At 57.3% G+C, this 12,809-nt stretch overlaps 1 protein-coding gene across 2 annotated transcripts in view; it reads left to right on the forward strand.

The window, feature by feature from the left end:
- Positions 1-12,809, forward strand: part of CACNA1C (calcium voltage-gated channel subunit alpha1 C) — a 475,916-nt gene that overhangs the window by 275,640 nt on the left and 187,467 nt on the right. The gene's annotated exons all lie outside the window — the stretch shown is intronic.

The raw sequence follows: 12,809 nt of genomic DNA on the forward strand, positions 1-12,809 counted from the left end.
TAGGAGGTATTTTCCCGTCTGGCACAGGAAAAACGTGAGCTGGGAGCCAAAATGCCTCTCTCCTCGGCCTCAGATCATGCCCACAAAGGAAGCAGCGGCATTGAAGACTGTATTTAGGCCATCTCTGCACGCGTGGGCTCCGCAGATTAGGGAAGGGACTAAGCCCTCCACGCTCTCCCCTCACTCAGGAGTTCAGCCCCCCCAGGGTACCCTGGGCTCCCTCTATGGGTCCACACAGGTCAGGAAATGCCCCCCATCCACACCCGCATGGGCTGGGGTGCATTCATCCACATCACAGGCGGATGCTCACGGCTCTGTGTTTTTCCATTTTCAGTAGGTCTGCACACATTTCAAGCAATTTGCAAGAAATAGCCAATTAGCTGAACTCCTGTGTGACTCTGTGGACGCTGCCCGTCCCTCAGGTGGAGGGAGAGGATCTGAGAGGGATGAAGGGGGAGCCGGGGATGGATGGCTGGCAGGGGGCAGAGGGGCCACAAAGGAAAGGAAGGGGGGCGGGGGGCGGGAGGCAGAGGCCCCAGGGCTGGGGCCGGGCTATTTTCACCCGTGTGAGACAGATTCGCTTCTTCTTTCTTGGATGTTTGGCATCTTGGCTAAAAATACGTCAAGGGAATGGTGTCTTGGGGACAGGGAGATGGAAAGGGAGGTGGCGCTTTGCAGGACGCTCGGGCGTGGAGCGGTGCCCGTGTGCGGGGCAGGGGTGGGTCCTGTGTGGAGTGAGATGCAGACCTCGGGGCCCTCAGGGCCGACGCCTCGTCCCAGGTCCCACGGCCACGTGTTCTCAGGCTGGAGAGGCTCCACTTGTAACAGCTGCCTCTTCCCCTTGCCCGTCAAAGGAGGAAGGACATCCCTGATGCAAGGGGTCTTCTTGTTCCCCTCTCGAGGAAAAGGGGGCAGGATGGTGAACGTCCGAGGGAAGAGTGTGGGGCTCAGGGCATCACAGGGTATGACGGCTCCAGCCCCTCCCGTGGCTCCAGGACCACTCCCCACCCCGCGCCCCGCCCCCTTCCCCCGCCGTCTCCCTCCTCTGGTGGCTCCGGAAGCCTCAGGGCCCATGTGGGGCCCACTCCTGCCCCCTGCCACGTGGGGCCCAGGCCAGCCTGCTGCCTCTAACGCGTCGTGAGACTCAGTCCAGGTGTCCCCTCGTTCTCCTATGAAATGGAGGACTTGACCCAGTGTCCCCGACACCCCTCCCAGCACTGAGGTCTGGTCATTTTTAGAGCCCCAGAATCTTGGGAGCTCTGCCGGGCTGCCTGCTGGGGCCCTGTGCCCCCCGTGGCCGACCACCAGGAGCCCCTCTGCCTCACTGTCCTCAGCGGGTGACCTGCTGGAGATGGGGGAGGAGCGGCCAGGGTAGGAAGAGGGGTGACAGCACCAGGCTGCAGCGAGCCACTGCCCGCAGCCCCCAAGGGCCGGGCCGAGTCAGCGAAGGCAGAGGAGATAAAGTAAACAAGGCCCCACCTCATCCTGCCGTTGGGATCTGGGGGCTATTGAGAGTGACACGGGAGACGATGTATGTTTACAACCTCCTGTTAAACAAAAATAGGGGAGGTCATAAAATAACATGAACAGTTCGATGACCGCTTTGGACACAAGGGGAAAGCAGGTTGGCCGCAGATGACGAAACACCGGCTACGGTCCCCTCCAGGGGTGGGATGGTGCACTTTTTCATTTTCCTTTTTTCACCTCACAGTTGGCTTAAATTTCTAACATGAAACTTGGTATCTTTGTGATTAGAAAGTAAAAATGATCAAGATTATAGGAAAGAAAGGGGCTCGGCCGAGGGGACTGCAGGACCAGGGGGGACGTGGGGCAGAGGACGCACCCCACCCTCAGCCTCTGAGAGTTGACCAGAGGATGGATGGGGGATGCATCGAGACCTTAACTGAAACCCTCACAGCCGCCTCCTCCTTTGCAGCGCCACACTTTTCATCTGTGTCATCTCTGTCCCACCCCCAGTTTTGTAGTCCACTTTGAAGACCTTGGGGAAGGCTGAGAGGACAGGAAGCCGAATTACCCAAGATCAGTGCCCGGGACAGACAGAGGTCACGGGAGTCGGGAGGGGAAGTTTCCAGCGGGCTCATTTCAGTCCCAGGAGGCTTGGGAATCAAGTCGGAATTTGTCGAGAGGGGATTTACCTACTCTGATTTGGGTGTATCTCTCTGACTTGTGTTTTAGAAAGCATTTGTTTTGGGAACTGAAAAATGAGGTCAGTCCCCATGGAAAAATGAGGGGACCCAGGACACGACGCAGGGCTGGGGGATGGGACACTGGGCGGAGCTGACCCGCACGGCTATTTTCAGATCCTCATTGAATTTCCGGTCTCATCCATCAGTGAGCAGTAGAAATACAGCCTGTGACAATGCTGGGGTCGAAGCTGAGTCTAAATATGAGATGAGCGGTTGCCCAGAAAGGACCCGCCATCTAACTGAAGTTAACATCGTCAGAAATAACCCACCGTCGAGTGCAGGACTCGCCCAGGGATGAGGGTGTGACCTTGAAGGAGATGCCGCCGACTCCACCTGAGCACAGTCCCTGAACCCCCTCCCACAGGTGACCCACAGGTGTGCGTGCTGGCTGCACAGCCCCGGAGGCAGCCTGCTCGTGGCAGGGGACCCCCGACTCCGGAGAGCTCCTCCTGGGACACGACATCGGCCTCCCCTCATTTCTCCTGAGGAGGCCCCTCCTTGCTTCCACTTCCGGAGCCACATGCAGTCAGGGTGGCCCTTGCCAGGGGGGAGCCTCAAGCCTGGGTTTTCCCCAGGTGTGACATGTATGCCTGGGTGGTGTGTCGGACGATCTTAGGTAGCACATGGACAAACCTTGTTAATAGTTTTACTGTTACTGTTTACCATGGCAAGCAAGGACCATGATACTTCTGATAAAAAAAAAAATTCCTTTCTGAATGTTCGCATAAGAAGAGCGAGTTGATGGAAGGAGAAAGTATTAGGTGAACAATATTACTCACACGTGGACGTGACAAAAATGATGACGGTCTTGAGACATGCTCTCTGGGCCCCCGGCCAGTATCCCCTTCCTGAACCCTCAGCTTCTGTTCTCTGATCGTGGATTTCACGGAACCATCACAGTTTCCCTGCACAGATCGTTTCTCAAGCCCACGGCTTCAGTGCCAACCCACTAATGTCTCCAATCACCTTCGTCATCTCAGATGCCACGGATTTCAGAACCACGGTGGGTTCGGGAGCGGAACATTTAAGGATTTCCGATTCACTGTGTTAGCATGCACTTCCCCTCACTTCTTATGGAGTCTCAATTGGAAGGTATTGTCCCCACTTTGTAGCCAAGGAAAAGGAGGCATCTGAGTTTCCAGTGATTTGGCCAAGGTACATTAAGTGTGGAAGACCTACAGTTTAAAACTCAGATTGGTCAGCACCACAGAATCCTAGCTGGACACAGGCAGGGGAGCAGAGGTCATCTGGCCAAACTCACATTTAGTGGATGAAGAAACCAAGGTCCAGAGTGAGAGTGACGTGGCCAACCTCTGCATGGCATCCGACCCCGTTCTTCCAGTCCTGCCTGAAGTCTTGATGTCACGTTTGAAAGTCCCCTGTCCCCCACCTCCCTCCTAGCATCTCCTGCCTCTGTCGTGGTCCCTGCTCTCCCTTGGCTCTGTCCACCTCTGGTTCACACTCTCAGAGCCTCACTCCTGGCTGCTGCAGGGTCTCCGACTCCACGACAGAGCTGGAGGAGAGACCCTCAGTGGGGTTAGACCAGTGGTTGCTTTCCAGCCCATTTACGGCTCCGCCACAGGTAGTGACAGGTGTGACCAGGAGCAGGAGGAGAGTGTGGGGTCTGCTTAGCAGCCACATGTCCACACGCCATCGGTGGGAAGTGGGGTCCTGGGCCAGGTGGGCGCTGCGTATCCAACCCTTGCAGGACACCGCTGGTTTCGACAAAAATCAGATGTTCAGCGTGGCCCCGGCCAAGCCCCAGTGCACAGAGGTGCCCAGTGAAGGGTCCATCCGTCCTGTCACCACATACAAGAGGGAAAATGTGAGAGTCCCGGCTCCAATGCTCCCTGGCTGCAGGGCGTTGTGGAGGTTACCCAGCCTCTCCCACCAGCATCCTCATGTGCAAAACAGAGAGAACATTCTTTATTCGTCACGCATTTACTGTTAAGATTAGCATTGGTGCATCCAGGCTCTGACTCGGCCGTTAATGGAAGCTGCCGTGGAAGAGGAGGAGATGGTGGTGGTGGTGGTGGTGGAGGTGGTGATGGTGACAATGGTGGTGGTGATGATGGTGGAAGTGTGGACGGCGATGGAGGTGGAAATGAAGACAGTGGTAGTGGTGAGGGTGACAGTAGTGGTGATGGTGGAGATGATGGTGATGGAGGTGGTGGAGGTGGTGATGGTGACAATGGTGGTGGTGATGATGGTGGAAGTGTGGACGGTGATGGAGGTGGAAATGAAGACAGTGGTAGTGGTGAGGGTGACAGTAGTGGTGATGGTGGAGATGATGGTGATGGAGGTGGAGGTGCTGGTGGTGGAGGAGATGGCGGTGGTGATGATGGTGGTGATGGTGGTGATGTGAGGAGGAACAGAAAGTGAGGTAAGAGGAGGAGAGCAGAAGAAATTACCTTCCTCCCTGCTTCACAAAGTGATCGTGAGACTCAACATAAGATGGACGGCACCTTGTAAACTGTAAAGTCCTACCCCTGGCGCTCGTGCTGTGGAATCACCCCAGGTCCTCAACTCTCCTGAACCCACGCCCTCTCTCCTGAAAGACTCTGCTGTTGTCAGTCACCTCGTCCACGCAGCTGAAAGAAGTCGCTTCGGGAGGCAAAGGGTTGTGGAGTTCCAGAGCCTCCGGGGAAAGGCTTGGCGCTCTGGGGCTGGAGTCTCTTTGGCTGTGAAGCCAAGGCTGAGGGGGGAGGGGCAGGAGCATTCAGAAGGCGTGGACCCCAGCAAATGGGCTCAGAGAAGTTTCTGGTTTGGTTTTGAAGTTGCATCAATAATAGAAAACAGATGTGAGACCTCGGGCTCTAGTTTGTGTTGAAGTCAAGAGGCTCAGAAGTGGCTCAAAAGTGGGACGTGCTACATGCTGAGCGGCCTGGAGGCCCATGTGGGCAGGAGGTGAGGGGGTTGAGCAAAGGGCTGGTGCTGCGGGCACCGGGGAGCAGCCCAGGCAGGACGTCTGGGGACATGCAGAGCCGCCTGGAGCGGGTGTACACCCCACAGACGCGTGCGGAACCCCTGCTGCACCTGCTGCAGAGCTGGGTGGGGAGGCGGGGGCCCTGCTGGGTGGGGAGGCGGGGGTCGTGCAGGGTGGGGAGCCGGGGGCCGTGCTGGGTGCGGAGCCGGGGGCTGTGCCGGGTGCGGAGCCTCAATGGCAGCTGCTACTGTCTGAATGCGAACTGTGACTCCTAATCCCGAAGTCAGCGGAGTTGATGTAATTGTTCCCACTTTCCTGGTGACAAGGCCACAGTTGGGAAGATTACGCGGCTCATCACAGGAAACAGCTTGACTCCAAAGCCCTTTTCCTCCGTCACTTTGCCCTTCAATTAAAGACACCTCCTAACCAAGGTGACAAAGATGCCTGCTTCCACCCCGTAGGCCTCTGTCCCCAAGAGGAGGTGCATGCAGAAAACACACACATCGTCATAAGTGCTAGAATCCTGTCTGCAGAGGGCCCTGCGCTGGGCAGAGGGCCGTGGGGGGATCAGAGAGGATGAGATGTCCAGACCAAGGGAGCAGGCCTTGCAGGTGGAGAAAGGTTGGCCTGGCAGCACTGCCCACACTTCCCTTCCAGGTTAGGTGTGATGAGCCTTCTGCTGTGGCTGGAGTGGAGGGTGCTGGCCGGAGATGGGTCCACATGGACAAGTGGGGTCAACGAGACCTGGGAGCCAGGCCTCGGAGGTGAGACTCCATCCCAGGCCAGGGGGAAAGGGAGTGGGGGAAGGTCGTAGGCAGAGAAACGGCCTGAATGCCAGTAAGTCCAGTCAGGAAGCTGCCGTAACACCCAAACAGGGATGGGGCGGGAGGGGGATGGCCCGTGGGGATGGGCAGAAAAGACAGCATCTGTTCCCCTGGGCTGGATGTGGTCTGCCTCCTCGCAAGAAGGTGAGCATTTGGGAGAGAGTTTTGAGGCCGCTGCCGCATCTGTTTGGGAAATCACACACTAGCCGCAGGTCACTAAGCAAATGCCCCCTTGTCCCCAGGAGCAGTTCAGCCCTGAGTGGTAATACCTGTCACCGCTCTGCTCCATTACCCAAAGCAAAGGCGACATCCCAGAGCCAGTGACGTCCTGGGAGAGAAGGGACTAGCCATGCCCTGACAGCCCACACTGACCTCCGGTAGGATGGCAGCCCACGAGCCTCAGGGCAGGGGCATGTGGCCTCCCGTGGACTCCAGGGGCAGTGCAGAGCCCGTGACAAAGGTGCAGGACATCGCAGAGCACGCAGGCAGGCCAGGTCTGCCCCAGGGGCTGACAGCTGAGAACCAGCCCAAAAAGGAGCCCAGGGACAGACAGAGATGCTGTCTAGGGACAGGCCAGTGAAGGGCCAGTGGAGCGGGCAGCCCAGCACCCGGATGTCTGAGCTGCCTGCTTGGCCCTCCTGGGGGGCAAGGCCAGCCTCCAAAGGAGACATGAGCTGAGGGTCTCACAAGTGGATGAGTCACTTGTGAGACCCTCAGCTCACGTGACCTGGCAGAGTTTCTGCCTCTGGGGCCACCAGCCTAGATGAACAGGTGACTGTTCTTTCCAAGACTGCTTTACTCTTAGGTATCACGTGGTTCATCCAGCCCCTTCCTCCTTTATGAGAAGCCCGGGGTCTTAAGGCCAGATTTCCTGGATCACTGTAGGGCTCTTGGAAAAGGCCTGCCTCGAAAAATTGTGAAGTTGAAGGTGTCTTCAGCAGCCTCCCGCCTCCCTGCCCACCCACACCCCGGGGCCACAGCCTTCCGCCAGGACTCATGGCAAAAGGCTGTGCTATCAACTTCCTGATGAGTGATCCTGGGGAGGGGGTAGCTGATACAGGTACAACCATGGCCTCAGGTAGCATAGATGAAGGCCCTTGAAAGTTAGAAAATCTTGAACATCTAAAGGAATGCTTCCTTTTTTTCTTTTGTGGTAAAATAAATATAACATAAAATTTGCCTTTCTAACCAAAGTGTACACTTGAGTGGCATTAATTACACTCACAATGTTGTGTGACCATCACCGCTGTTTCCACAGTCTTTCATTCCCCGAAACAGCTCCCGCCACCCCCGCCAGCCCTGAGAACCTCTAACCTACAGTCTCCATGAATTTGCCCATTCTGAGTATTTCATAGACGTGGAATCGCACATCTCTGTCCCTTTAGGACTGGCTTCTCTCTCTCAGCAGGGCTCACCCATGTTGCAGTGTGCATCAGAACTTTATTCCTTTTCTGGGCTGACTGTTATTCCTCTGTGCGTATATTCACCACATTTTGTTTATTTGTTTACCCGCTGATGGAAGGGAAGCTCTCTGAGTATGAATTTCCACACCTGGTCTGCTACAGAGCAGATACACGCCACACAGCATTCAGTACAGACTGTGGGCATCACCCAGCTGCACCACACGCCTGTGTGTGTGTGTGTGTGTGTGTGCAGAAACATGCATGCGTGAACAGACATGAACACACATGTGTGAGTGGACCTGGAAGATGCTCCCTGATGGCCTGGTCCAGGGAGCTCTCCGGCTTTCCTCACCAGGAGGCTGTGTTCCCCTAACGCACGCATGTTAATAACCTCGTTAATGAAGGATTTTTCATTATAAAATCTATCTGTTTATAGTGATCCTCGCAACAGGGAGGAGGGGAGCTCCCTGTTCCTTTCCACGTCCAAGAGTCTGGCTGTGCCTTGGGCAGAACTGCACACAGACTGGGGATGAGCTTGAAAGAGAACTTTGGAGTAACCTTGGAGTCATCTACCACTTTGGAAGTGGTATTCCAAGTTCTAAGAAAAACAAAACAAAAAAGCAGTCATTCCTCTTCTCAAATAAAATCTCAGGCAGAACCCAGAATATAAAGCCAACAAGGGTCCCCTAGACCGGTCAGGAAGAGATGGCTTCTTCTTTTTTGTGTGTGTTCTCTGTCCACACCCCATCCTGTGGGTTTGTGGGTTCCCCGGACTCGATTCAGCTGTGTAAGATCCTTGGGTTAAAGTGGCCCCGCTGTTGTTCAAGGCAGGGGACAGGGAGAAAGCCCCACCTTGTCAGCCTCCCCCCGACCTGTACCCGCTCCTGAAGCAGCCCTGGGAACCTAGGGTTCTCAGCAGCACTGTATTTTTTTTTTAATACTTAACTAGCTCTTCTACAGATGAGACACAGACCAGGGAAGTAACATGACTTTTCCAAAGACGTAGAGCCATTCAGTGTCGGAATCAAGATTACTACTGTCCAGAGATAATTGTGTCTGCCGTGTAGAGGCTCACAGTGTGGTTGAAGGCGGGACGTGTGAACGTGAGGAGAGCGGAAAGCTTAGACCGCCTGTGCCTGCCAGAGCCTGAGCAGCCCACAGGCATCCAGGAGACCTCGTGCCTCCTGGGAACCGAGGCGCTTCCTCCACTGAATCTCCTAAATACGTCAGACCTGGGTGTGGAGGTGTGCCTGGGTGCCAGCGGCGGCCCTGAGTAAAGAGCAGGGAGAGAGGAGGGACAGGGACAGGGTGACAAGGAAAGGACGCAAGGGGTCGGGGGGCGGGGCGGATATCACCAGGAAGGAAGGGAAAGTGGTGGGAAGGGGAAGAGACAGGGCACCTGAGGGGCGAGGCCCCCACTCCTGCCCTTGAGGGAGGGGTCCGCGGGAGACCTGGGCGTCCCCTCCCCTCCCCCAACCCGCAGGTGTGTCCCCTCCCCCAACCTCGACACACCGAGTGGTACCTGGAATCCGCTGCCCCAGGGTGGCTTCCACTGTCGCCCGGTTCCCGAGATCAGAGCACCGGCGGGTCCCGTGCTGGATCTCGGCGCATCCTCGGGGTTCTGCCACCCCTGGAACCAGGCCCGAGGAGGCCATGAGGAGTGTGAACCCACAGGGCATCTCTGGGCACCGGCACGGCCAGAGAACAGCTTCCACAGCTGCACTGTTCTCCACCCCCAGATGTTTCTATGGCAACACACAGTGTTTAAAGGATGACCAAGCTGTTTCACTTGTTTACGTTTTCTTATTTGTTTTTTGGTTTTGAAGAGGGGGTTGGATTTAATTCTGTAAGGACACTCACACCTCTAACATCAGGGTGAATACAGTGTTGCCCACACGAGCAATGCCACACACACGCTCACACACTCACACACACACACGCTCACCCACTACATAGATGACTGTGTCCCAGATCTCGTAACAACAGCACCTGCCCCTTCCCTTCTTTCTGGTTCCTGGGCCCTTTCCAATTCCGTCTCAGACCTTTAAACCTTGTACTGAAGAGTCTGACCCGCTTGTTTCTTAGGGGATAAGCCGGGCCAGAGAGGCAGAGAGATGAATGGACCTTGGGCGTCAGGCCGGGAAATCGACCGGTCCTGGGTCCTGGGCCTATGGCTCCCTGGCCTTATCCTATCTGTGTCCTGCTTTTTCCAGCAGGGAGGTTACTTAGATAACCTCTGAGGTCCTTTTATCTGTCAGACCCCACGGCTTTAAGCAGGACCCTGTCATTTTTCCTAAGAGAGAGTTCCCAGGACTTGAAAGCACTCCCTTGGGCTGAGGGCATCGCATAGGAGGAGGACCCCAGCCTCAGCTCTGCCCTGGTCCACACGCTCTGCAGGGCCGCCCCTGAAGCCCAGCTCCCTCTGAGCCCACCTCTACGTCTGACTCCAGCAGCTCCACCTTGAGTCCAGAACGATGCCCCCCTCCTCTTCCTCAGGGTCCCGCTGCAGTGAGAGGCTCCCCCACCCACAATCACCATGTGAGAAACCCCGGGAGGGACATCGCCCTTCTTTCCCTGCCACTTCCCCGCCCCCCACGTGCAGCCAAACAGCAAATCACACCCTTTCTGTCTCTCAGGTCCCCTGCTTCTCTCCAATCCCCTCTCTCGACCTCTGCTCAAGCCTCCGCAGTCTCTGCGTGGGCCACCCCCTCCCCATCGCCCCATCGCGACAGAACCGGACTGCACTGCATACCCCACCAGTGCCACCATCTCCTGAGAACAGAAGCCACGTGTCCAGGCCTGGCCCCAAGGCCCCGGCACCTTGCTCCGACCCACCTCTCCAGCCCATCCCCTCCTGGCCTCTCTCCAGCCACAGTCTCCACACCTCCCCCTCCTTATGTCTCCCTCCACCAGATAACTGGTCCCCCCCCCGACCCCCACCCCCCGCCAGCTTCACCGGACAGCTCTTCATCCTTGGTGCCGTCACACCTTTGGGAAGCCCACCCACAGCAAACTGCGCTTTGCCTGCAGGGCACGGCTTACCCGCTGTACCAGAATCTCTGTCCATCTGTCCCCATCGTCCCAGAGCTCCTGGAGGTCAGTTTCTGAGCCCTTTCTCTTGACTCTCCAGCACATAAACACGTCCATGAATGGCTGAGTGAGGGACTCACTGCCGTGTCAGTGGGCCTTCTGGTCTCCACCTGTTGTGTCACATGCTGTGGATTAGGGAGTGGGCTTTATGGGGGAAACTTACAAAGGCCAAGCACCAACAAGAGAAGACACAGGTCCCCAAGTCCTCCGTCTCACAGGAGGTGCGCCAGGTCCAGGGCGCCGCCGGGCTTGCCGTGTGGGTCTGCCCGGCAGTGGAGGCACCCGGGACCCCTCCTCCCCCACAGCTTTCTCTTTTCCTAGAGGAATCAGGAGGGGAAGGCAGGCTCACGGACGAGTAAACAGGCTACTTGGTGCCAGGCAGGCAGGGCTGGGAGTGCAGCTGCTGAGGGACTTGTCCGGGATGCCGGCTCCCGGCACACAGGACCCTCAGGGCCCTTGGGTATGCTGTCCTCCCTGCCGTGCGGAGGGGGTATTCCGAGCTGGGGTGCTACCTGTCCCAGAAGGCTCCGTGTGCAGACAGCCCAGAGGGGGCTCCAGCACCACTGTCCAGCGACTCAGCTGGTGGTGCCACACCAGGAGCACGTGGCGGGATGGAGGGAGGGAGGGATGAGGGATGAAGGCAGCTCGCGCACAGGTGAACACATGAACGTCCCTGACACAGGTGGGTTCCCAACTTTCATTTGTTTCTCTTCTCACCCCTGCTCCAGCTTTGTGAATTTCCGCAGGGGTTTCTGGGGGTGCAGAGGAGGTAACCCTGTCATCTGGGGCTAAACGTGGAAGCTCTGAACAGTTGTGGAGGAGGGGGCTGAGTGACTGCTGACAGCCCACCTTCCACAAGTGTCCTCAGGTGCGTCCTGCTCTTTTGGAACGTGTGTTCCCTTTCAACACAGTCCTGATGTACATTTTAACCCATCACCTACTTTTTAAAGACCAGAGGTCCTACACACTGTAATTTGTTCCTGGGTCACAGCCCCCCAGGCAGCCACATCCCCGACCAACGTCAAGGTGCCAGAATGGGTAGGAGGTGAGGACAGGATGGACCTGTCTCGGAGATGCTGTTGGAGTCCCACCTCCATCACTTTCCCACAGTTACCGCCTGATCCAGGCCTTCCGCAGCAAGTGGGCCAGTGGGTCTTAAACTTCAGGTGCCTCAGAGACACCGGGGAATGGTCTGGAATGTGCACTTTCAGCCCCATAGCCAGGAGATCTCCTCCAGTAGGTCGGAGTGGGGCCCAGGGTTCTGCCCTTCTAGCTTTGTGTCCCCAGACTTCACCCTGAGCTGGGCTGGGTCAGGCCAGCTCTCGCTCCATGTCCTGGGAGTCAGGGAGGATGGGCGGACCCAGGTTGGGGGCATGGGGACCAACCTGCCCTGGGTCTCCGAGCACCACCCCCAGCAAGGGGGGGTCAGCAGGCTGTGTGCCTTCTAGGGACGCAGTGGGGGTGGGACCTGGGGTCTTCAGTGAGCTCCTCCTGACCCGCAGAGGAGGGGAAGCGGGGTCTGGGGTCTGAGCCAGGTGCCTCCTGGAGGCCGAGGCTCCCGCGGAGGCGAGTATGCAGCATCTGCACGTGAAGGCCGGGGGCCGCCTCTGCCCGGGGGGGCCGTGAAGGCTCTGCGCTGGGGACAGCGTGGGAGAGCAGCTACTGGGGGGTGGGGGGAGCCAGTGAATCAGCCCTGAGTCGGCTCTAAACCAGCCGGGAGTGTGTCCTGCCACGTGTGGGCTCCAGGGACAGGGCCACATCCCACAGCAGAGTCCTCTTTGCAGGGAAAGAGTGGGGAGAGGGGAATGGGACCGTCTCACCCCCACTCAGTGCCGACCCCCATCCTGGCAACGCGGGGGCCCCTGCTGACCTGGCCTCGGTCTTTGGACAAAGAGTTTTGTTTTCTCAAGGAAGAGAGCGTTCAGCCAGGTCGGGGTCAGCACACGTGGGCAGCCGCCTCTGTTTCAGCGGCTGTTGGAGGTTTCCACGCTGCACGTCTTGGTGGCTGGGTATCAGAGGCGCCGGCTGTAGGGGTCTGCGACTCAGAACCGTGGCACTTTCCCTGCGCGTCCGTCTCGGCCCTTTTTCAGCACTGGCTCCGTCCTGGCGTGTTCTCGTCTGAGAAGTGTAAGGGAACTGCTCGTTGATTAACTAAGGTGTTTCTCAAACATGCGCAATTTTTCACCACCCTGATTTCTGCATTTTAACATTTGAAGACTAAGAAACCGCTTCCTGCCCAGTGGATCAGAGCGCTCCTGTGGGATGGACCGTGGGGTTGGGGATGTGGCCTGGGGAGTCCGCCTGATCCCACCACAGAGGGGCCCCCTTCTTCTCCTCCATTGTCTTGGGGGACCCTCTG

This window comes from Hippopotamus amphibius, chromosome 12 (assembly GCF_030028045.1).
Source record: "Hippopotamus amphibius kiboko isolate mHipAmp2 chromosome 12, mHipAmp2.hap2, whole genome shotgun sequence".
Lineage (NCBI taxonomy): Eukaryota > Metazoa > Chordata > Mammalia > Artiodactyla > Hippopotamidae > Hippopotamus > Hippopotamus amphibius.